This window comes from Mytilus californianus, unplaced genomic scaffold (assembly GCF_021869535.1).
Source record: "Mytilus californianus isolate M0D057914Y unplaced genomic scaffold, xbMytCali1.0.p SCAF_12, whole genome shotgun sequence".
In the NCBI taxonomy this organism is placed as follows: Eukaryota; Metazoa; Mollusca; class Bivalvia; order Mytilida; family Mytilidae; genus Mytilus; species Mytilus californianus.
In genome coordinates, this window is record NW_026262604.1 from 30,746,900 (window position 1) to 30,770,239 (window position 23,340).

At 31.6% G+C, this 23,340-nt stretch overlaps 1 protein-coding gene across 1 annotated transcript in view; it reads left to right on the top strand.

Moving 5' to 3' along the window:
• The first annotated feature begins 747 nt into the window (after nucleotides 1-747).
• LOC127721682 (neogenin-like) overlaps nucleotides 748-23,340 on the top strand; it is a 193,164-nt gene continuing 170,571 nt past the window's right edge. Inside the window, exon 1 of the mRNA XM_052228477.1 lies at nucleotides 748-844. The gene's annotated coding sequence lies outside the window, so the exon portion shown is untranslated. The remainder of the gene's footprint in view (nucleotides 845-23,340) is intronic.

Here is a 23,340-nt window from a genome sequence, read left to right on the forward strand (position 1 = left end):
TGCACTATCGACCTAAATAAGAAATCAACTAGATTTCCATGTTTATGAGGGTCTGGATTGGGGTCCTACATTTCAGTATTCTCTAATTTTGGGGGCGTTTTTCTTTAACTTTTAAAATAACGCTTATTCTGTAAAATTCTCAAAAAAATTTACTTTACCACTAAATTTATCTCAGTGTAATTATATGATTTCTTTATTCTGCATTTCATTCATTTCTGTAATCAGTATTGTATTACCCTATTCATTTATTTTCCACAGTTTTTCATTAGACTTTTACACCCCATTATTCTCTATATTCTTAATTTTTTGAGCTAATTTTTCTCTATTCATTAAATATTTTTTTTACCATTTTATTGTATTCTGTAAACCCCATCCAGACCCTCGTCATTATAACAAAATATTTGTACTACAGAGATAAAAAGAGAAATCAATCATATCAACACTCATAATCATAATTGTGCATTTGAAATAAATATAAAAGATTGCATAAAATTGTATTGCCATATGACATCAGTTTTCTTTTTAAGTTTTTAAACAGGTGCGCAAAAAAGCGACATCTGTGTATGCAAATGACTTCCTTATATGGCTGATTTAACCTTTCACCCAGTCGTTTTCATTGTGAAAGAAACCAACATGGCGTACGGGTAAAGAAAGGCTTCACATTGGAATTCTAACCGTTTTTAGTTCATTAAGAGTCGTAAATTGGAGTTTTATTGTGTATTAGAATCATATTTCATAAATCGCAGAAGAAGCAAAGGATTTTTTCTACAAGTTTGGATACGCTGTGTGATTAGGTTAAACTTTTTGTTATTGTGTTGTCGAACTTCAGAAAGATATTTGAAAGGTTTGTTTTAAATTTCATGTAAAGATTTCTTAAAGAAGACATACATAACTGTAAATTTAATAGTATTATCAGATTATTTAACTTTCAAGAATGAAGACAGTACGTTAACATAAGGAGTCGTTGGTTAATTATGATTTGGAAAAGAAGTTTGAAAGTCTCGAAAAAACTAATTTAAAACTTGATGACGGTAAGGTCGTGCTATAAATCACCGTAAATTGCTACTTTAAAAGGCAAACAAATCATTTTATGTTAGTAGACATCCAGGTGTACAATGTTTGATAATTGATAAAATGTCACAGCTAAAAATCTCTCTAAAAAAAGACTATGTCCATGTACTTACATGTATATAGTTGTATGTAAGAGTGAGAAATATAGTTTTATAGATTAATAGTAATACATGTCCATTTCCATGTCGGCCTCAGGTACATGTATCATCCCTATACCCCCATATCCAGAGATCTCGAAATCTATTTTCCTTGGCTTTCCTTGAATAAATCTGTTGTTACTATTATTTTATTGCAAAATACAAAATTATGTCAGTCATGTCAGTCCTGTACATGTGCATTTTGGTGGTCAAAATTTTCGGACCACCACTTTTCGAGAACTCTGCATATATATACATTGTATCAGCCAAAGGACATGTATTAATCTTTTAATCATATACTACCAATGTTATGTACATGTATGAATGCACCCAGGCTGGTAACCCCATATCAGCCTGACCACATGATGTCACATAGGGCTGATATGGGTTATCAGCCTGGGTGTGAATTTAGTTTAATTCCGCTTGTTACACATATGCAAAAACTATTATATTAATGCTAAGTATATGATGAATTTTATCACTGAACACAACATTTTAGGTCTTTCTTGTTTCATCAAGAGGTTTTACGTTTATGTACAAACACTGTATACTGTAACTTACTAAGAGTGCCCTGTGTGTAAGGGTTAAGGGTGCAAATTAATTATGCTTTGAAAGCTAATCTCCTGCTAGAGGAGGAAGATAAAGACTAGGTGACAGGCATGGGGTAGGTTTTCTTGAATTCTTAGTTTGAGGATTCATTTGCCAACCCAATTTTCTTGATTTTATTAAACAGAAATTGAGTGTTCATGCTTTTCATTCCGTCAACTTTACCTGAATACCCCATACTTGTATCCTAAATTTCTAAAATTGGTGAAAGGGGACCTTGCATATTAAACAATACAGTCAGGTGATTAAGTAGTCATGTTAAAATATATATCAAATCTATTCATATAGCACCATGCTGCTACATGTACCTGTTTAAAGCTCTAGTTGTGTGCATATTTGAATGTGATTGGCAATGCATACATATTTACCTTGCATTTTATTTGTATACGTGTATTTAATATTTCAAATTTGGGGCTCTAAACACAAAATCTCCCAAATGAGAACCTCTTAGACCTGTACAATGTAATTTAGTATACAAGAAAATGTATTTAAAATTCTCTCATGAGACATGATTATTTTGTACTTCATTGCAAGCAAGTCTTATTGGAAAGAATGTCATTTTAACATGCCTTAATAGTAAAGAGATTCTACAGCGTAATTCCATGTTTGTGAGATATGAATAATTGATAGAAAATCAAGCTTTGATAAAAGACGATTTTGCAGTTGGTGCCAGAGAGACTAATCAAGTTTCAATTGATTGAGTTTTATAAGAAGTACATCTTGTATTTCTCACTTAACATGCTTAAAGATTATTGTAAACAGAGTAGTACAAATGAAGTTAAAGGTATAACATGGTTTTATTTGATAGAAAACAGCAAAAGTTTAGTAACCAGTGATTGGGAGGACAGGTTATGAACCTTAATCTTTTTTTATTCGCAAAACATAACTAAATATATATGATTCAGATTCTAGTTTCATCTGTATTATTTTACTAAAGGGTGATTTAAGGTAATAAAGAGTTTGATTAGCAATGATTGGGCCAATAACAATTTAGAAATTTCTACTGTTCCTTCAGGGGCTAAAATGACATGGCCCAATGAAGAGAAAGGGGAATTTATGATTTTTATAGGTTCAATGACTTATAATGCATGGAAATAACAATTTTAACATTGCGCTACAAATTACCAGTACTATATTTATAGAGACATTTAAATACTGAAGTGAAGTGAAGTGTAGTTCCAAAATATTCTAATGTGTAATTTTAGATTATTCTTTGCTTAAAACTGGACAGGGATTTTTTATGCCCCTGCCGACACTGCAGGGGGCATTAAGCATGTTAAGTGTTACATACCCTTGATCTTACATCCTAAAATTGGTTTCTGTTAGAACTCTAACTTGAGTTTGCCTCAACCAAATGTTATGAAACTTATACACAATGATTATAACCACAAAACGCAGATCATATTCAAATTGGGTTGGCCTCATGTTTACCGTTCTCGAGTTATGCCCTTTTATAATGTTATATGCAAGTGGGGGCATCATCTGTGTCCCATGGACACATTCTCATTTTATTTTTTGCCAAAGAGATCAGTAGAAACCATGCTCTTGACTGTGATTTCTTTTTCATTAATGCTCTTATAGCGCTTACTCTCCGTCAGATGTCTGATGAAGGACCATTTTCAGATATAGAACATGCACAGTAACACATTTTAGGAATTCAGAGAGAACCATTTACTGTAATTGTCGAAAAAGAATTTTAAGTGAATTAGAATTATTTCACATTTTATTAGGTCTGGCCTTTTATAGCTTCTATGCGGAATGAGCTTTGCCCTTTGAAAAGGCTGTACGGTAAACTATATTTGCTATCATCTGCATCATTTGGTACATGTATCTGGTGAATAGGTGTCTCATTGGCAATCATACCACATTTCCTTGATTTGTACTTTGTGTTTACTTAACATTTGTAAATGAACATAATATTGCAGTTTTTGAGGGGTCCGTAGGTGACCTGTTGCAAGGCTTAATTTCTGTCCCTATCCAATATTCCCTCATTTCCCGTGGCACTCTAAATTTCTCCGACCTTAATCCCGGACGCCCCTATTACAGAACCTACCTATTGTATTTATTGTTAATTTGTTCTCGTCCTGAATATGCATGAAATATTTGCCACTGGACGTTAAGCAACCAACAATCAATCAATAATATTGCAGTTCACTGGTGTTTCATTGCTAATTGATATAAAGTGCCTTGAGGGTGGACTGTAGAAAGGTTTTAAGTCTTCTTTAATTTTGACAAATTGACACTTTTATAAAATTCATTTGCCTGGAAAAATATAAGTTTACCTAAGCTTTAAAAAATCTGGTACCGGTACTGTGGATTCATTAATATTCATAGGATACCAATTTTTGTGGATTTTATGGGTAAACGTGAACCACAAATTTATACATTGTATGTGCAACAAAGTGAAAATTTCCTACATTGTACAATGTAAATACTTGTATGGACTTTAGCAAAACTAAAAAATCAAATATCCACAAAATTTTCTTTTCAATCCACTTAAATTTGTACAGGTCCACAAAAATAAACGAATCCACAGGAGTTGGTTGGCAAGATGAAGTGAAAATATTGTTTTAAACAGGATTTTTAACAATTTTTCAAATAAATTGCACTTGCTCAAGGTCTATCTTTCTACAGACCAATAAATTATAGAATTATGGTATAATAAGCAAGCAGAAATGTCAATATTTAGAAATACAAGTCAATTGTCTTGTGTCAATATTTACATGATAGGGGAGATAAAACCATTGATCTCTAGATTGGGTTTATAGTGATTCCCTGCAAGTTTCTCCCATAGGGTGTTTATCATTACTGCAATTACACTAATTGGTTTATGGTAATGATCTCACTGTGTCAATCCAGGCATTAAATGTGATGTAATATATTGTTTGAGAGACCTTAAATTATTATTAGATAGAAGAAATAGATGAGGTGCTAGAAATTTAAGACTGTTCGGTGCCATAATACAAATACACATGTTCTTTACATGTATTCATTGTTTTTCAGTCTAGAATGTTTTTATCAAGCTTTGTAAAAGTAACTTAGCTTGTTTCTGAATCATAAATATTTATTTTATGAATTTATTTTAAATAGTTAAGTATGATTAATTTAAATCAATATTGTTTAAACTTATAACTTCTGACCTTATTGGTCCAATAGACTGTGTTAATACATACGTGTCCATGTACATGTATTTAAAATCAAGTTGAGAGGCGAAAGGACCTTTTTCGGGACATTGGTAATGGGCCTTTATTTTTGCGGGAATTCAGGATTGGGTCTTTGTTATCGTGGGAATTCGGGATTTACACCTATCGGGACTCAGGAATTAAAGAAAAGTGTCAGTCTTGATATCATTTTACCTGTCTATTTTGTTTTCAGTCATTCAACACTGAAACATGTGTTTTCAAAGACAATTTCAGGTGAAAATTAAAAAATCAATCTATCTAGCTAGCTGGACTGTAACATTTGAAACATTGTAAAGTTTTTTTTTTAATTTTACTATTGATGCAGAACTCCAGATTTTACATAGCTTGTTGCCATTCAGACTGACTTTAAATGATATCGATTTCTGATCAATATTTGGTACATTTTTATTGTTGTTCATTTCAACTTTTGTTGCAATTCTTTCAGTACCTTTTGATCTTTTTCCATTTAGCACTTTGATCTTTTCTATGTTTTAATTAACAGCATACAAGACAATGCAATCAAACAGTTTATTGATAGAGATCATTGAAGCAGATTTTTTGTCTATTTTTAAGATTTTGGGGCATATTGCAATTACCCATGTCTGTTAAAGTAATTTACATGTAGTAATTATATTTATTGGGATGTTTTACAACTTAGTTCAGGTAGTGCAACAGTAGTGAACCTTTTAATGTTTCATATTACTGTCTATACAAACAGCCTTGTGGTTACAATAGACTGCATCTGGCAGTGTATAAAGTACAGAAAATTGCCAGGTTCAGAGTACATCGTTGTACGGACATGTAGGTACATGTATGTGTTCTATAATCCCTCTTCATATATTTATACTCCAGAGCTCAGATCAGGAGGTTATTGTAAATTTAGAATTTTTATGCCCACGCCGTAGCAGTGGGAAATTAAGTTTTAACCTTGTCCGTCTGTACGTACGTTCTATAATCCCTCTTCATATATTTATACTCCAGAGCTCAGATCAGGAGGTTATTGTAAATTTAGAATTTTTATGCCCACGCCGTAGCAGTGGGAAATTAAGTTTTAACCTTGTCCGTCTGTACGTACGTACGAACGTCCCAAAGTTGTTTTCTGTTCTCTAACTCTTGTTTTCCTCAACCAAATGTTATGAAACTCATACAAAATGCTTATTACCACAAAACACAGATCAAGTTTGAATTTGGTGGCGTCACTTTAAAAGTTCTAGAGATATGCCCCTTTACAAATGTAAAAATTGCTGATTTTTTTTGTTTCCGTTCTCTAACTTAAGTTAGCCTCAACCAAATGTTATGAAACTTATACACAATGCTTATCAACACAAAATACAGCTCAAGTTTGAATTTTGGTGGTGTCACTTTTACTGTTCTAGAGTTATGCCCCTTTACAAATGGAAAAGTTACTGAACTATTCGATTCCGTTCTCTAACCTAAGTTTGCCTCAACCAAATGTTATGAAACTTATTACAACAAAACTCAGATCAAGTACAAATTTGGGTAGCATCACTTTTACCGTTCTTCAGTTATGTCCTTTTATAAATTTATATGCAAGTGGGGGCATCATCTCTGTGTCGCTTGGACACATTCCCCATTTATTTTATTTAAATAAGAACATCTCATATCTGTGAAAGAATGCCCTGTTTGTTGAGGCAGCCTAGGAAAAACTGCATTTCCAGAGTTAAAAAGGTGAAGTCTATATGTTCTGTTTACAAAGAGAATGGTCCTCTTTAAAAATAACATGTTATTCTTTTTGGAAAATGGACTTGTTTGAATTAAACAGCAAAAATAGGAATCTTTGAAGCAAATACAAACTGATATGCATTCAAATTAGAATGTCAATTTCTTGAACAAATGTACATGTATCAATTATATGTAGTGATATATATGCAAGATGACTTAATGATTTTATGTCTGACTTGAATATATTATAAAAATGTCTCATCAAAGTCGAAGGTCGACGAAAGATGTTGTTCTGCATATTTGAGTAAGGTGTAGAGCCGAACAAGTTCGATATTAAAGAAATAGCTTATTTATTGGACCATTTACATGTAAATCTGTTCAATTAGTCAGTGAAAAGAATGTTACAAAGTGTAAATAGATTATTAAATTTGTATATTACACATTTTATTGCCTAAAGGCATTTTCGGCTTAAATTGGAAATTGTTGGTCTTATAAAAAATTCATAATTTAATGACTAACGTAATGTTTTCCATGAGTCAGTGGTTGTAATGGATTATGGAAACTTAAAAGCACCCTATAAAAGATTTTTCATTTTAGAAATATTTTTTATATTCATATGATCAGCCCATGTGGTATGCATCCATAGACCTGATCAATTTGGCAGGTGATTTTATTCAATTTTTTATTTTCAAATTTTATTCTCTATAAATGATGAGTGGCCCTGATTTTTAGGGGGGGGGGGGGGGGGAATTAGCCCAAATTTGGTGAACACAATTTTTTTTGTATTCATGCATATATCATTATATATGGTTTGTAAACTTGGGGGAAAACATACATTGTATGCTCAAATTATTCCAAATCTAAAAACTTGTGACTTGTTTATAATGCAAACATTGATATGCATAATGCAAAAGATAGAATTTGATTATTACATTTGACTGGAAATGAAATAATTGTGATACTTTTAATTTTCTCGCACAACTTAAAACGAGAAAGATATACATGTAGGTGCATTTACATGTATACATGTGTATGTACGCATAATTGTGAAAATGTAGGGATGAGGGTGGTACAACCAGGCACATTAATGGTTTCATGAACAAATAATATTTCAAACCTTTGCAAAAAGCAGAGGAACAACACTGTCCGTGTACTATATGCTTAAACATTAGAAAGCAAGATCTTGAAACATAGAAGCACATTAAATAAATAAAGTCTGATCCAAAAAAATCTAATGTCACACATTTTATACAGATGGATTTAAAAAAACCAGAGGCCTGTATAACCTGATCATAGGGAATTAAACGTAAACATGTAAAATAGAAGATTAAATGCAAGTTTAAACAGAATCCAATAAAGGAGAAATTGTAACATTAATTCTGTGTAAACAATACACTAGAATGGCGATGACAGTTTTGGATTGATTATTTCAGAACTCTTTGTAATAAAATATAACTTGTCTGCAGGACAGTATATAATCTGGTTATAATATGAATAGCTGGTTGTGGTTTACAAATGTACAATTTTAACCCTGAAGGTTTTGAACTAATTTTTGTGGGAATGTCTAAAATTTCTTTTTACTGTTAAATAAAGGAGTAATTCAGATAAGTGATAGAAATAAGTTAATGTCTCAATATATACATGTAAATAAGCATTTGGGGTTAACTTATTAAATAATTCTGTATTGGAAAAAAATGTGCCCATAATGTTCTAAGGGGGAAAAGTACAAAACAGAATAAATTTGACAACAATTTTCTAGTTTCCAAGTAAAACTAACTCTCGTTTTGTAGTGAAATTAAATCATCTTAATTTTAACCTTTAATTGGCAAACTTTCATTGGCACACCTTTAACCAAAATCAAATTTTAAAAAACCAGGCATAAACAATCAAGACAGCTACTCTTGGTTACCCAATCCCTTCCATGGGTACATGTACTTTCATCGTAATTTAGAAATGATGACGCAATTTATATTTGATGAAAAGCAACTTAATTAAATAGAAGTAGTGTAAAACTAATATAAGTTATTTTCATTAGGAGCACACATTCTCTGCTTATCTCCCTTTCCTGATCAATACACATTTTCTCTCCTTATCTCCCTTTCTGTGATCAGTTTTATTTCCTTTATCATGGGAAGGAACACATCAAAGTAATAAAAGTCAAATTTATTTACTAATTATCAGTAAGTACTCTAAGTTCAAAGACCAGGATCATTTATAATATGCCAGGCTTTGTTTATCTTTAAAGTGTGCTGGTATTCATCTTGCACAAGTAGGTGATATTTAGTTGGTGTGTTCCTCTGAAGTGGTGAGAATTTTATTTATTGCTATAAAAGCTGGCTTTCTTCAAAATTTGTTTTGATTTCATATACCATGTATACATATGTATACTGTATAAAATTAAGATTTTTTAGAGCATTTCTTATTTATATTGTTGAATAACAGACTAATGTGTGAATAATTATCATGATTATTGTGATTTCAAAGTTTACTGCATTATGTAACAAATAATGCTATGAAAAATTCATTACTAATGGTTTATGCTTTTGTGAAACCTGTACATGTCCAATTGCAATTTTCGCAAGAATAAAAACATTCCAAAATTTTGAAAACTGTAGTAAAGTGAAACAAAAGCCTCCAGTTAGAACCCTTAGTGACTTCCAGCCGGCAACTTATTTCACAAAACAATCTTATGAGAAATAATACTTGTAAGTCATGAACATTTCAGAATAACTTGTGAACAATTTTTGTCATAAGATTTTTTGTGAAAAGAGCCCTAGGGCTTAATGTGACTGGCATTCACTTGCGCTGTAATAGGTACATTTGTACCTTTTACCCATCCCAAATTTTGAAATCACCTGGAATTGTGAGGTTTTACTATTGTTTATTGCATGTTTGAGGAGTAACACCATAGGTGTCACATGTGAAGCAGGATCTGCTGATCTTCAGTAGCACACAAGATTACCCCCACCCCATCCCCCCCCCCCCCCCACACACACACACACATATATATTCTGTTGTTTGTCTTTTGGTCGTTTTTCGGTTTTTCCCATGGCATTGTCAGTTTGTTTTTGACTTTTGAGTTTGTATGTCCCTTTGGTATCTTTTGCCTCTCTTTTACAATAAACTTTAAATCTTTTAAGTCTCAGGACTAAACAGCTACAAGCTGCCTTCTGCAAAATCCAAATTGTCGTTTAAAAAGGTATACTGGTTCATCACTTTTGTTTGTCCCAGAGAATGTCTATACAGTCTTCTTGCTGAACCACAGCACCACCAGCCCAAGCCCAGGCTTGTAAAAATGATGTCTGGCCTGTAAAAATCAGGTCTACAGGCCATCTGAAATTATAGTAAAATGGAGCTTTGGGCCTGTGGATGCTATATGTTGGGTAATCTAAATCTAACCCAGAAAAAATGATCTTGTACGTAAAGGTCGCATACTTAATGACAATGAATAACTTGTATACCTTTCATAATAAATGATTGAAAAATGCACAGCAGACAATAAAGATGGTTAAAACAGTCAACTTAGAAAAGTGTAAGCATATAATATAAGAAAGAAATTTCTCAAAAGGTTTTGCAGGTGAGAATTTACCTGCCTGAACACCTGTGTTTTATTTGGTTAGTTGACATCTTTATTAGGGATGTATTATATATTTTATACAAATAAACAAGGTTCTTAGGAGGTAATTTATATAAACTTTCCAACATACAGGTCTATAACAAACCAATTAGATATTGTTTTCTAAACTTGAACTGTATACATGCATATAAATTTGAGGATGGCAGAAATAAATGTTTGTGGTAATTAAACGGGCCGAAAGTTATAGCTTTCACTTTGCAACGGAAATTAGCATTGATTCAAATACATTTGTAACTGTAATCGTGTTGACATTTTAAACGCAGTTTGTAGTTTTACATGTAGGAATTTGTATTTTAAAGTGCTGGATGATTAAACAGAGTGGATACATCAACAAAGACATCTGTCAGGGTTTTACACATTCTGGATTCATTAAAACTATCGGGATGCTAATACTCAGGATTTGTGAGTAATGTAAAACCTTGAATTCAAATACTCAACGAATTTCCAATTTTTACTTTAACGAAAGTGACCATAATGATGTAATGATCAATAAAACCACCACATAAAAAAAACCCATTGATATAGCAATTTTTTCTGAAACCATAACAATACATGTATGTAAATGAATTCACAATCAAACAAGTACACAGGTTTTGTTGAAATTTTCATCTTGGTTATATACTCTTAACCTTCTGATTAAATAATTGAAAATGATCTAGTGACCTCATATTTTATTTGCTATTCAGATCAAGCCATGGACTTTATTTTGATTTAAGACACAAATGGGAGAGCAGGGTGTGAATTTTTCTAGCTCTGGACACATTTTTTCAATTCCAAATTTATAGCTATGATAATATAGAAATTCTGTATTCTCAACAAAATGCAATGAAATGCATTGCTAGAGTTCCTTTTGCCATCTCTCCTTACATGAAAAATCAATTTCACATTTCCAAATGGCAATAGACATAATTAAAAACAGTCACATTTCGTGAGCCCTACAATATAATATTCCAAATATCTTCTCTTCTTACTGGAAAAACTATTTAAACATTTGTCAGTATGGCAGAAATTAAAAGTGGAATTTTTATGTTTCCCAAAAAGAAAAATGGGATATGCCTCATAAATGTCATTCTGTGTGAAATATTATTTTTTTATCGTGGAACTGAAGGATTTACTGTATATATATTGTAAACATAATATTAAGATCCTGAAGTTGAAATAGTAACCGATGTAATTTCTGATAAATGGCTTAGACAATATTGACATGTAAAATGTAAGGGTTGGGTTAGATGGATGATAAGAGTAATGTATTTCTAAAAGAGAAGTACCTTTGTCCATGATTGATTTATACAAAGATCTGACATTGTTCTCTTCGAATTTCTATTCTGACCTCAAGCAATGATTTTTGGTCTTCAAATTATTTGAAGATGAGGGTCTTAAATGCCGATGTCATGAAGAGGATAGGTGGGGTGAGGTGAGGGTGTTTCATTAGGACAAACAGATATATAGTACAACCGAGCAGTGTCAGCTTCCCTTAGGGGGAGTGTACACTGGAATATAAGCTTAAGAGGGGGTAGGGGGGACAATATTTCCCCCTCTCACACATTTCCTAAAGAAGACACTACTTAAAAAACTCCTACAGTAGAAGACTGTATGTTTGAAGGGTAGTAACTAATCCATACAGACCAATCGGTTGATTATTTATTCAATCAGAAGATGTAAGAAAGTAAAAATGTATTCAATCTGAGAATTAATCAGTTGAGTGATTGATTAATATATTGTGTGTATTAAATTTACTGGAAATTTTAGAAAATTTGTGCTTAATTAAGAATATATCCTGCATTTAACCTTTTGTGGACTGCACAAGTAATTGACTGGCAGTCTGTGGTAAATATATATGGATATTTTATTATTTATTTTGAACCTTTTAGCCATCACTATGAGATTTTTCAGTATCCGAACTGCTACTAAACACTTTGAAGAAGTTTGTGTTATTAAGCTTAGTTCTGAAAAAAATGTATTTAAGGATGTTTGCTCCTCTTGTTTTTGAATTTTTGCCAGATTTTCGGAATCCTCTGGTTTTATCCATGTATTGCCATTAAATAATTTTGTCCGCTAACCCCTACTTTTCTTTTCACAATTTTATTACATATAGTTTAAAAAGCCATATTTGAAAATCTTATAAAATCCTTGTTATTTTTTCATAGTTTTTGAAACAAAAAAAGATGCCAATGTTAAATGTATGAAAAGTCTAGAGAGTATTTCCTGCCAAATTTTCAATGGCTTATATCTCGAAAACAAGCACATGCATGAACCCTTATTTTTTTCTGTTTTTTTAGTTCCTTTATTTATGTACATGTACTATTAATTATAACAGTCTTTTAAAAAGCTTGTTATTTTGAAACAGAGTAGCGAACATCTTTAAGGTCAAAGAATCAGGTCTATGATGGTTCCTGAGAAATTTAGTCACATTTTCAAAGACCTAACAGGGGTAGCCAGGGTGGTTTGACCCCCTCAGAGACTTCCTGTCTAGAGGCCTGTAGACTCGGAGGGATCTAGCTCTTGACATACATTGTAATAGACACCTGTCAATTGTTGAAGACTGCACCTTTGTTGATTTCTGCAGGTCTTTTGGTTTTTTTTTTGTGTTATTGATTCATTAATTGTGTGTTTTGGAGTTGTTGTCTTTTAACATTAATTTCCTACCCAGCATTCAAACTCGGGCTAAAACGTCACAACCCAATGACGTATGTCAACAAAAAAAGTTACAAATATTCGATTTTCTCCATTATTAGAGGGAATATAACTTTAAAAGTTTGTGAATGTGTTTTGCTTATATGATAATGAACATATTTAGATGATAAATAAAAAATCGTGGATTTTTCCCGTTAAGATTAGGAACAAACAAAAATCAATTTGAATTGAAACATACATACATTTGAGCTTTAAACCCATTTAAAATGTATATTGACTCTTTATAATGTTAGTCCAAACAAATGTCTTGGTGAAAGATAAAATGATTATTATTCACTTAAAGTCTCCTTTTAAGTCCTTTAATAATCTTTGCAAAAAACTTTTTAAAGAAAGCTTGCCTAGAATCTTAGATACTTAATTGAGATTTCTTGACTCTGTAAAAACTTATAAAAGCAAGAATGCCTAACATTTGAGATAAGCAAGAGTCAGTTTATCAAACATCAGCTAAGAGTAATAATATTGTTATAAGAACGAAACATAGATATAGAGCTAATCATTCTTGTTTTTCTTTGATTATGTAGACCTGGGCAGCTAATCTGATTATAAGTTAGGCAATATCAAATCATGAAACCATAAGATTGATAATGGTTTTAGTCCCCAGGGATTTCTTGGAATGTGTTTAGCCAGATTTGAGAAGTGTTGAAAATTATGTCTCATCATAACATTATCACTATCAGTAGCAATTTTTCTGCACCAGATGCACATTTAGACAATCAATGTCTTTTCAGTGACGATTGAGGTTAAAATATTTTAAAATCCAAAACTTATTAAAAAATTAAGAGATTATATATATTATAAACCAAAAAGAATGGAATCATCTGTTGCCACAAGAATGAATAAAAACAACATTTTGGAAGTCAAAATATAAACTTTTATATTCAAATTAAGGTTGTAGATCGCAGAGTTTTGAGTTTTCAGGAGCCCTATTATATAATTGTAATTGTGTTACTTTAACTGGAAAAGAGTTGTAGTTTTGGTGTGCAAGCTAAGGTGATGATCAAGTCTGTGGATCTTTGAGTCTATTCAAACCCATAATATAAGCAGGGTTACTTCCAAATTTTGGCGGACATAATGCATGATGGCCATAGAAATAAAGGAGATTTCTTTAACTGTTTTATATGATAAAATGTACATGTACATGACCACAGGCAGAATCAAGTTAATTCACCTTGACCAGGCATCAGACGACGGGGGTGCGCTCCCCTAAAACAGAGAAAACACATATTTTTAATGTAAAATTTACAGCCAATTACATTGTCAACGTATGGTCCTCTAACTCCTTATTCTGAGGAGCCCCATCCACCCTTTCCCTTCCCCTCCCCTCCTTTACATCAAATGCTCAGAGCGCTGGATCCAAGCTTGTTGACATTGTTTATATATTCAAATTATAAATTCGATGTGCATGTAATATTCCTGAATGGTCATTGTGACATCTTGTAGGATTAAATAGGGGTCACTTAATTAATTATTCATGCAAATTTGTGGTATTGTTGATTCTGGACTAATCTTTGATGACTAAGTAGTAATTGTTTAGTGTCAGTGTGTGTTGATTTCAATCTCATGGTTTATTTATCAATTATCTTTGGAATCTATTGACCATGCGCTGTATATCCTTTTATCATCTCAAATCTTATTGACCAGGTAATTTTTCCCTTTATCCCTTGGCACAGAAATGACAACTATCTGAAGGATGTTTTATAACACAGAAAGTCAACCATCCGAAGGGTGTTTTTTAATATAGAAAATTCAGCCATCAGACGGGTGTTTTAAAACACAGAAAAGTCAACCATCCTAAGTTTAGGTTTTGTAACACAGAAATTAAACTATTAGAAGGACATTTTAAAGTACCGAAAAGTCAACCATCAGAAGGGTTTTTTATAACACAGAGAAGTCAACAGTTAGAAGGGTTTTTATAACACAGAAAGTCAACCATCCGAGGGTGTGTTTTATAACACAGAGCAGTCAACGATCAGAAGGGTTTTTATAACACAGAGAAGACAACCATCAGAAGGGTGCTTTATAATACAGAAAAGCCAACCATCAGAAGAATGTTTTATAGCACAGAAATTGAACCATTAGAAGGACGTTTTATAATACAGAAAAGTTAACCATCAGAAGGTTGTTTTATAACATAGAATGTCAACCAGTAGAAGGGTGTTTTAGAACACAGAAAGTCAACCATCAGAAGGGTGTTTTATTGAACAGCGGTATACTATGATGCTTTTATTCATAGCACAGAAAGTCAACCATCAGAAATGTGATGATGGCAATCATACCACATTTCCTTATTTTTATATTAATAAAATCAAAAGTGTGATCTTTCGTGAAATAGTCTTACTATACATTTCTTTCAGAGAAATAGCAGATCAGACAAATTTTAGTAAACTGGGGATTTTAGAGTAAACAGTTTGGCGATTTTACATTGATAAACTTCATATGTGTAAATGGAACAGAGTCTGTGTTCTGCTGTTTATACAGGAAACTAAAAAAAATTAAAAAAACAAAAATCGCAATTTGATCAAGACTGTTACTTAAAAAAAATTTACATTAACCCAACGCCCAAAGTAAAATCAATTTTGTTCGGTCTAAACTGTGTAGTAGATGTATTTGTAGTAACGTACTCTTTAACATATTCAACTTGATAATTTGATACTGTTAAATGGGGAACCAAACCGATATATATAAAACATATATTATGTAAAGACATCTGAACGTAAGCAAACCTTAGCATAAATAGAACTGTGTTTATGCCCTTAAGTACTTAGTTGGTGTTAATATTAGCGAACATATATCTATCATTAACCGTCCTCTTAAAATCTAAATTCATTTTGCTAGATAGTCCCATTGTATATAAGTTTATAATATAAAAATAAGAAGATGTAGTTTGATTGACCATGTGCCAACATTAATTCCATCAGAGACCAAATGACGTATAAGTTAGCAACTATAAGTCACAGTACTGTTTATAATGAAATATTACCAATTCAGACACACCATCTGAAGTATATGTTTAGTAAACTTGTTGTCTGTAAGCTATAATTTGAATGAAATAAATGTCACCCTACAAATATACAGGTGGGCTTTTAAAGCTGTCTGGCGTCCTTTGTTTTTGGTGTTATTTTGGCTGTATTGATATCTTCTATATACATGACATTCAAGAAAGGAACTTATTGTTTGCAATAGTAAACCGTTACAGGCATCACATTTAATTCGTTATCTGGTTATTTTGTTCACTATTAATCTCTAAACAAAAGTAAATGCATGACATTGAACATGAAAAACACGAAGAACGCGAAGAACCCCCTCCACTGCCAAATATCAAAAGATTATAAACAAAGAAATGAACAAGACAAAAGATAACTCAAAAGCCAATTACTTGAATTTACAGTCAACGTGCAGAGCATTACTTCATAATGAAACACCACAGTTGACGCATTGTCTTGAGGTAAAAATACTATGCAGACGAAAAAGAGAAGAATTACTATCACACTAACAATGACTAATGTGTTTTTCTCCTCCAAAGGGGATAATTAATACTAAACAAGTCAAAATTATGCTGCTCCAGAAGGGCAAGAATTTATTGCTATTCATGTGGTTGTATTCGATGATTTATTAAAAAAATCGTATATACATCAGGGACACACAATGTTGTTAGATACTTCTACAAACTTTACAAACTTATTTAGAAACCCTTACCAGTTACTTCCAAGATCAAATGTTAAGCTCGCGAACGCAAGAACTTGATATTGAACTTGAAGTCAGACATGGGGTCAATTACTTTTGAAAGTAATTAATAACGTTCAATTACAATTACAAAATCTTCAATTAAATTACACATTACATTTGACTTTTTTACCAATGTAATTAATTACATTCTAATTACTTGGCAAATATTATTAATTACTTCAATTATTTTTGAAAGGAAAATTTAGATAAAATATTGAAAACATGCATTTATTCTATGATATGTACATAAGTATCATACATTGCTCTATTTTCAAATTCAGTCCGTATCAAAGAAGAGTAAAAGTTAGATATATGACGTTGTACGGGAATAAAGTAAAAACAGTAAGGAACCTGATGTTCAGTGATTGTCGTTTGTTGATGTGGTTCATAAATGTTTCTCGTTTCTCGTTTTTTATATAGATTAGACTGTTGGTTTTCCTGTTTGAATGGTTTTACACTAGTATTTTTAGGGCCCTTTATAGCTTGCTGTTCGGTGTGAGCCAAGGCTCCGTGTTGAAGTCAGTACTTTGACCTATAATGTTTTACTTTTACAAATTGTGACTTGGATGGAGAGTTGTCTCATTGGCACTCATACCACATCTTCTTATATCTATAAATCTGAAGTGCACATAATACGTTGTCTATCAGGAATCCTTAAGACTAGAGGTCTGATTTAATTTAATGCTAAAAATGATAAAAAGCCGTATTCATTTTTTGAAGATATTATATTTCTTTTTAATTACCTATTGAAATTTTATATTTTTTTATGTATTTCATTGAAAATGATACAAAAAGAGATCCATAATTTTAATATTTTGAAATGATTTTATATTTTGATCACAACTTATTAAAATTATTTTTCCGAAAGAAATGATTTAGAAAGCCTGATCTTTTATTTAAATATACTTTAGTTTTAATCACAATTAATTGATTTAAAAATAATTCATGTATCTAGGGGTATATTTATCTCTCTCTAAATGGCAAACGCTCTTACTTAATCATGAAGAAAGGGATTATCATTCTCTTACATATACATAGTTTATAATAAAACAAATAGCCAAAGGTTATAATTATTGATTGACTATCCATTTAAATCAATTTCCAACAATAGTCGGAATATACATGTAGGTAACAAGCTAATTAAAGTATAAGACAGTGACTTACTAATAGTTGCTTTAACACAAATAATGGCATGTTTCTACAATCTTTTTTTTTCTTCTTTTTATTTTTTGTTCTTTCAATACAAAATAAAGAGTCTCCCATTGTTATGTAATTACAGAAAGTGTACTGTGAAGGATTTGCTTTGTCATCTAACTACATTTACTAAGGTCATGGCTTTTCATCATTTTTTGAGAAAACACAAGTTCAATCTTTCTTAGCCAAAACTTCAAATGTAATTGAGTTGTAATTGAGTTGTACTTGTCAATACAGACAATTTTGGCTATATAATTCATTACTTTCAATTACTTGTAATTGAAAAAATGCTCAATAACACATTACATTCAATTACTTGAGAAATTGTAATTAATTACGGTCAATTGCAATTACATATTTCAATTACCCCATGTCTGCTTGAAGTGTGGCGAGAATTCGGTACTAGTGTGTTCTTTTGTAGGCTGAATGAAGCTTTCTTTCTCCCTCTTACCTACATGTCCGGAAATTAATGACTAAACCTGTATCAGAAAAATATCATTTTATTTTCAAAATATTTTATCATAAGGGGTTTCAGTCCAAGAAAGGAAATCATAGTGTCTTTGATGTGAACTAATAGTTTGATTTGGCTATACATATGCAGCAACGTCTTGTGTAAGATTTCTAAAGGATCAGAAATACATAGGATTGTATTGATTTTCGGTGTTTGTGTCTTTTCTTTTCTGTTCTGTTATGTTCCTTTCTGCCTTATTTGGTTTTCTCTTCTGTGTTATCGGATGTATTCAATTCCAATCTGTAACGAATAAAGGCAACAGTAGTATACCGCTGTTCGAAACTCATAAATCGATAGAGATAAAAACAAATCCGGGTTACAAACTAAAACTGAGGGAAACGCATCAAATATAAGAGGAGAACAACTACACAACAAAAACACAACATTAAAATGTAACACACACAGAAACGAACTATAATATAACAATGGCCATTTTCCTGACTTGGTACAGGACATTTTAAGAAAAAAATGGTGGGTTGAACTTGGTTTTGTGGCATGCCAAACCTCCCGCTTTATGGCAATGTTAAATATAACATTCAAATGACAACATTACATGACATGACTACAATACAAATAAATGGGAGAACATATAGGACAAAGAAACACACGAATAATAGCTAGCAAAAGGTACTAGGTTTAGAATTTAATACGCCAGACGTGCGTCTCGTCCACACAAGACTAACCAGTGACGCTCAGATGAAAAAAGTTTGAAAGCCAAAACAAGTACAAAGCTGAAGAGCACCGAGGACCAAAACTTCCAAAAAGTTGCGCCTAACACGGCCAGCGTTTTCTGCATGGGACAAGAACATCCTTATTATTTAGAAAAATATATACTTTTGCAAACAGTAAATTTTATAACATGACTATATAATAGATATAAATGATAAAACCGAAGTGGGGACTAACTACAGAATAAAAACGGATACATTACATAAAACAACTTAATCCAACACATAAAAATACACAGCCGAGTTAGCCAAAGCCTCAACGCACAAAGTGACGTCACATTTGAAATTCTAAAAAAACACACAAAGTGACGTCACATTTGAATTTGTAAAAATATTTCCCAAAAATAAGATAGAAATAGGATTGGTTCAAGATCAGATCTGTAATACTGACATTACATTTAATAATAACAATGAAAATTACAATACTATTTTTATCAAATGGTGGTAGTAATTAGATAATTAATTGTATTATCTAGCTATGTCGGTGTTTCTTCTGAATCAAACTGTAAAACAAATATATCGTATAAATTTCGTTAAACCAAACTAAAATGTAATAAATGAATGGGGTGATTAATTATCTTTTGTGGTGACAGATATTCAATAGCTTACAACCAAATCATGACGAAAGTCTTGGTTCAAAATTAAAAGTTCTAGAAATCCATTGTTAGCAGCAACATTCTGTCAAGAAGTAATTAAAGTAAATGCAAACCCTGGGATATCTTATCAATTGGAGTTGTATACACCATATACAGGTGCTATTATAATATAACATAGAAATGGAATTTCAAAATGGGAAAATTAAAATCAACTCGTTTGTTGTAACGTTTATATATCAACCGATGACATTGATGATTTGTGTAGATGTAATTCAAAAATTTATGAGACAAGCTTACTGTATATGTGGAATCTTTTAATGTGTTTTCCGACAACGAAACTGTATAGCTATGTTCACTTCTGTCGTCTTGTGTCGTCCACTTCAAACTTTGTAAATCTACAGTTACTTCAAACGGCTTGACAGAATTCCACCAAACTTTGCCCAAATTCTTTCGCAGGGAATAGAGTTTTTTTACCTACGTTTCGTTTTTTTTTTTTTGGTTTTGAGATGAGTGATTTTTACGGTTTCCAAACAAATGAACCTAGCCACTTCCGCTAATGCAGTTTCTTAATCCGCAATTCCTTGAAAACAGTCTGGCAGAATACAACAGAACTCGAAGATTATTCAACAGGACCAAATGAAGCACTAACTATTTACGATTTGCTTTTCCGAAACCCCTTGAAAACAGCAATACAAAAGCATATAAGATCACCCACTGTTTTGGTTGGATTCATGTTGCTCAGTCTTTAGTTTTCTATGTTGTGTTTCGTGTAATATTGTTTGTCTGTTGGTCTTTTTCTTTTTTAGCTATGGCGTTGTTAGTTTATTTTCGACAGAATACCACAAAACTCGCAGATTCTTTAATAGGACCAAATCATGCACCTTTTCTGTTCAATCAGTTTGATAATTCACAACTCCTCAGTTGAAAACGACCCAAAAGAATTCCACTAGATTCGCAAATTCTTTAGCAGGATAATTGTAATTATTATAATCTGAGTGATTTTGGAAGTTTGTCTTACCAAAACATGGACTTCACTGTTTATATTATTTTGAAACATATTCCTTGGAAAACTCACACATTAACAAATGTATTTTGGTTCATGTTTGTTTCACCTCTCGTTTCACATGGGTTTCACCTCTCGTTTCACATGAGTATATTCTTACCGCTAGTTTTGATAAAAAAAGCCACCTTGTTATAACAAACTTTATGTATTGTTAACACCATTAAAATAAATCTCTATCTCTCTTTCACATACACGCGCACCCGTAACAATTTCTTCCAATTTTTCCATAACCATAGTTCGGAAATAACTTATTCATACCTGCACAAACAAACACAAAATCAGAACAAAAATGTGGTTACAATAAATCCATCGCAGAAATATTCGTATGAACTTGGTAAATTAGAATTAATAATTTGTATTTCATTGTTTTACATCAGTGTGACTTGGAACTATACACATTGGATCACATTGAAAAGGCTCCGACGGCATCGGATGATAAGAAAATGGCTACATACGCAAAAAAAAATTCAGTTATCAGTGGAGACCTTAAGTAAAGAAAGTGGTTTATACAGTTTTTATTAAATAATAAGGAATACGCATGCCTTTTTTCATAATCAACATTTTTTTATAATTTTGAAAAGTCTAACTAAATGAAAACAAAGAGATCAATTCTCCCTTATTTTCTTATGACATATTAAAACATGTTTGGTCTTAATAGCTTCTTCAATCTTTATTTAGAGTGACAGTATTGCAGCTTTTTATTTGAACATTTATAATTTTATGGTTGATATAACATTATGTGGAACATTGTAACATGCAGTAAAGTGAGCGTTATAAGTGCATAAAGTTGACTCTTCTGAGGAACAAATCGAAAACAATCAATTTCGAGTTTTTATAGGACAAATGAACGAGAAAAACATTCTTACAATACCAACATTCTTTGTGTAGTAAAGCTGTTTGTCTTTAAGATAACAATTTATTCAAGTCATACGATAATCGAGTTTTACATGTTTTAACTTTCATCAACTGAGACAATTTGACAAACAGAAATAAACAATTTGAAAAATTATTGCATTCCTAAAATGATGTCTAGATATCTTGATGCTTGGTTTTGGATGTGGGTTTGGATTGCTTTTTTATGCGAAACGTGTCTTTTTTTTATTCCGAATAATGCTATTTTAGGTTATCATGTCTATAAATATCAATAGTATTTGGCTAGTAATATTGAATGATAAAAATTACACTGTGCATATTTTCATATGTTCTATTTAGTACCGTTAGTTAAGTAGTAAGTAATAAAAATTACACAAAGTGTGAAGTTTGACAAACTTAAATTTATTGTAGTTTCAAAAGTTTAACGTGTATGAGTCGTTCGCATATCTAATGGTCCACTTCCGTTTTTCTTGTTTGTATATAAATAGTTTGATTTTGTATACAACGGATATGGTGAGTCAGTAAAATGAACAAGGAAATACACATTGTATTTTATTGATTCAATAATGGACGAGTTATATTGCGCTATCGCTACCAGGAATAACATAGATAGTTGATCATTCTTTGTATGATTCTGGAAGAGGTTAGTAGTTCACTATATTTTAAATGACAAAAAAATATAAATTAAGCTGTTGAATGACAAATGATAAACACGGCTTTTGTGTCGAAAATTTATGTTATGTGAGTCATTAAAACAGGATAAATTGGAATAAAATATCAGATATAAACGTGAAAATATTCCAAATCAAATACACTTAAAACATAGCAAGATGTGATGAGTCTTTTGTAGACGAAACGCGCGTCTGGCGAAAATGTTTATGTGCAATGTATAACGGATGATAAAAAGGTTAATTATATCTTTTGAAGGAAAAGTTATACAAAGGGGGTAAATATAATGAGTGTTACATGTACTGTTTCTATGAATCATTTTCCGTGATTGTTAATGGTTAAGGTAAACTATAATACGAATGGTGTACATATTGAAAAAAATTCCTGGTCTTATTAAGTTTGGAATAAGACACACACTATATATATGTTAAGTTATTCAATTGGTCGTAAATTAGTTGTTATTTATATGAAAACAAGTACAAGAAATCAGCAACAGTTTTTGAGTTACTTCATGTCAATTAAATTTACAATAAAACATCTGATTAGAATGGAATTTAAATTCTCAATAAAAAAATATGTTTTCAATGGGTGCCAAGTAAAACTGGATTACATAAAATATGATGTAGATCAGGGACCAAAAAATGCTCTGATTGATCTTATGTCTAAATGTGAAATACCATATATCAATTTCAGATCTTATATTAGAGAATATGTTTTAATGTACAGGAAAACGGGAGTGAAAGGAACGATAATAATGAAATAAAACCAAATGTAAGCAAACCTTTGTTATATGTTATATGTAGATCAGTTTAGTGTGTTATTTCTAGATGATATATAGGTCATAATCAAATAACACAAGAGTATTTTCAAGGGTATGAAGCCTATAGGTTGTTAAATACATGTCATAAATACAGGTGAAAATAAGCCAAAATAAAAAATGTGTTATTTGTCCCTTCCAAACTACTAGTAT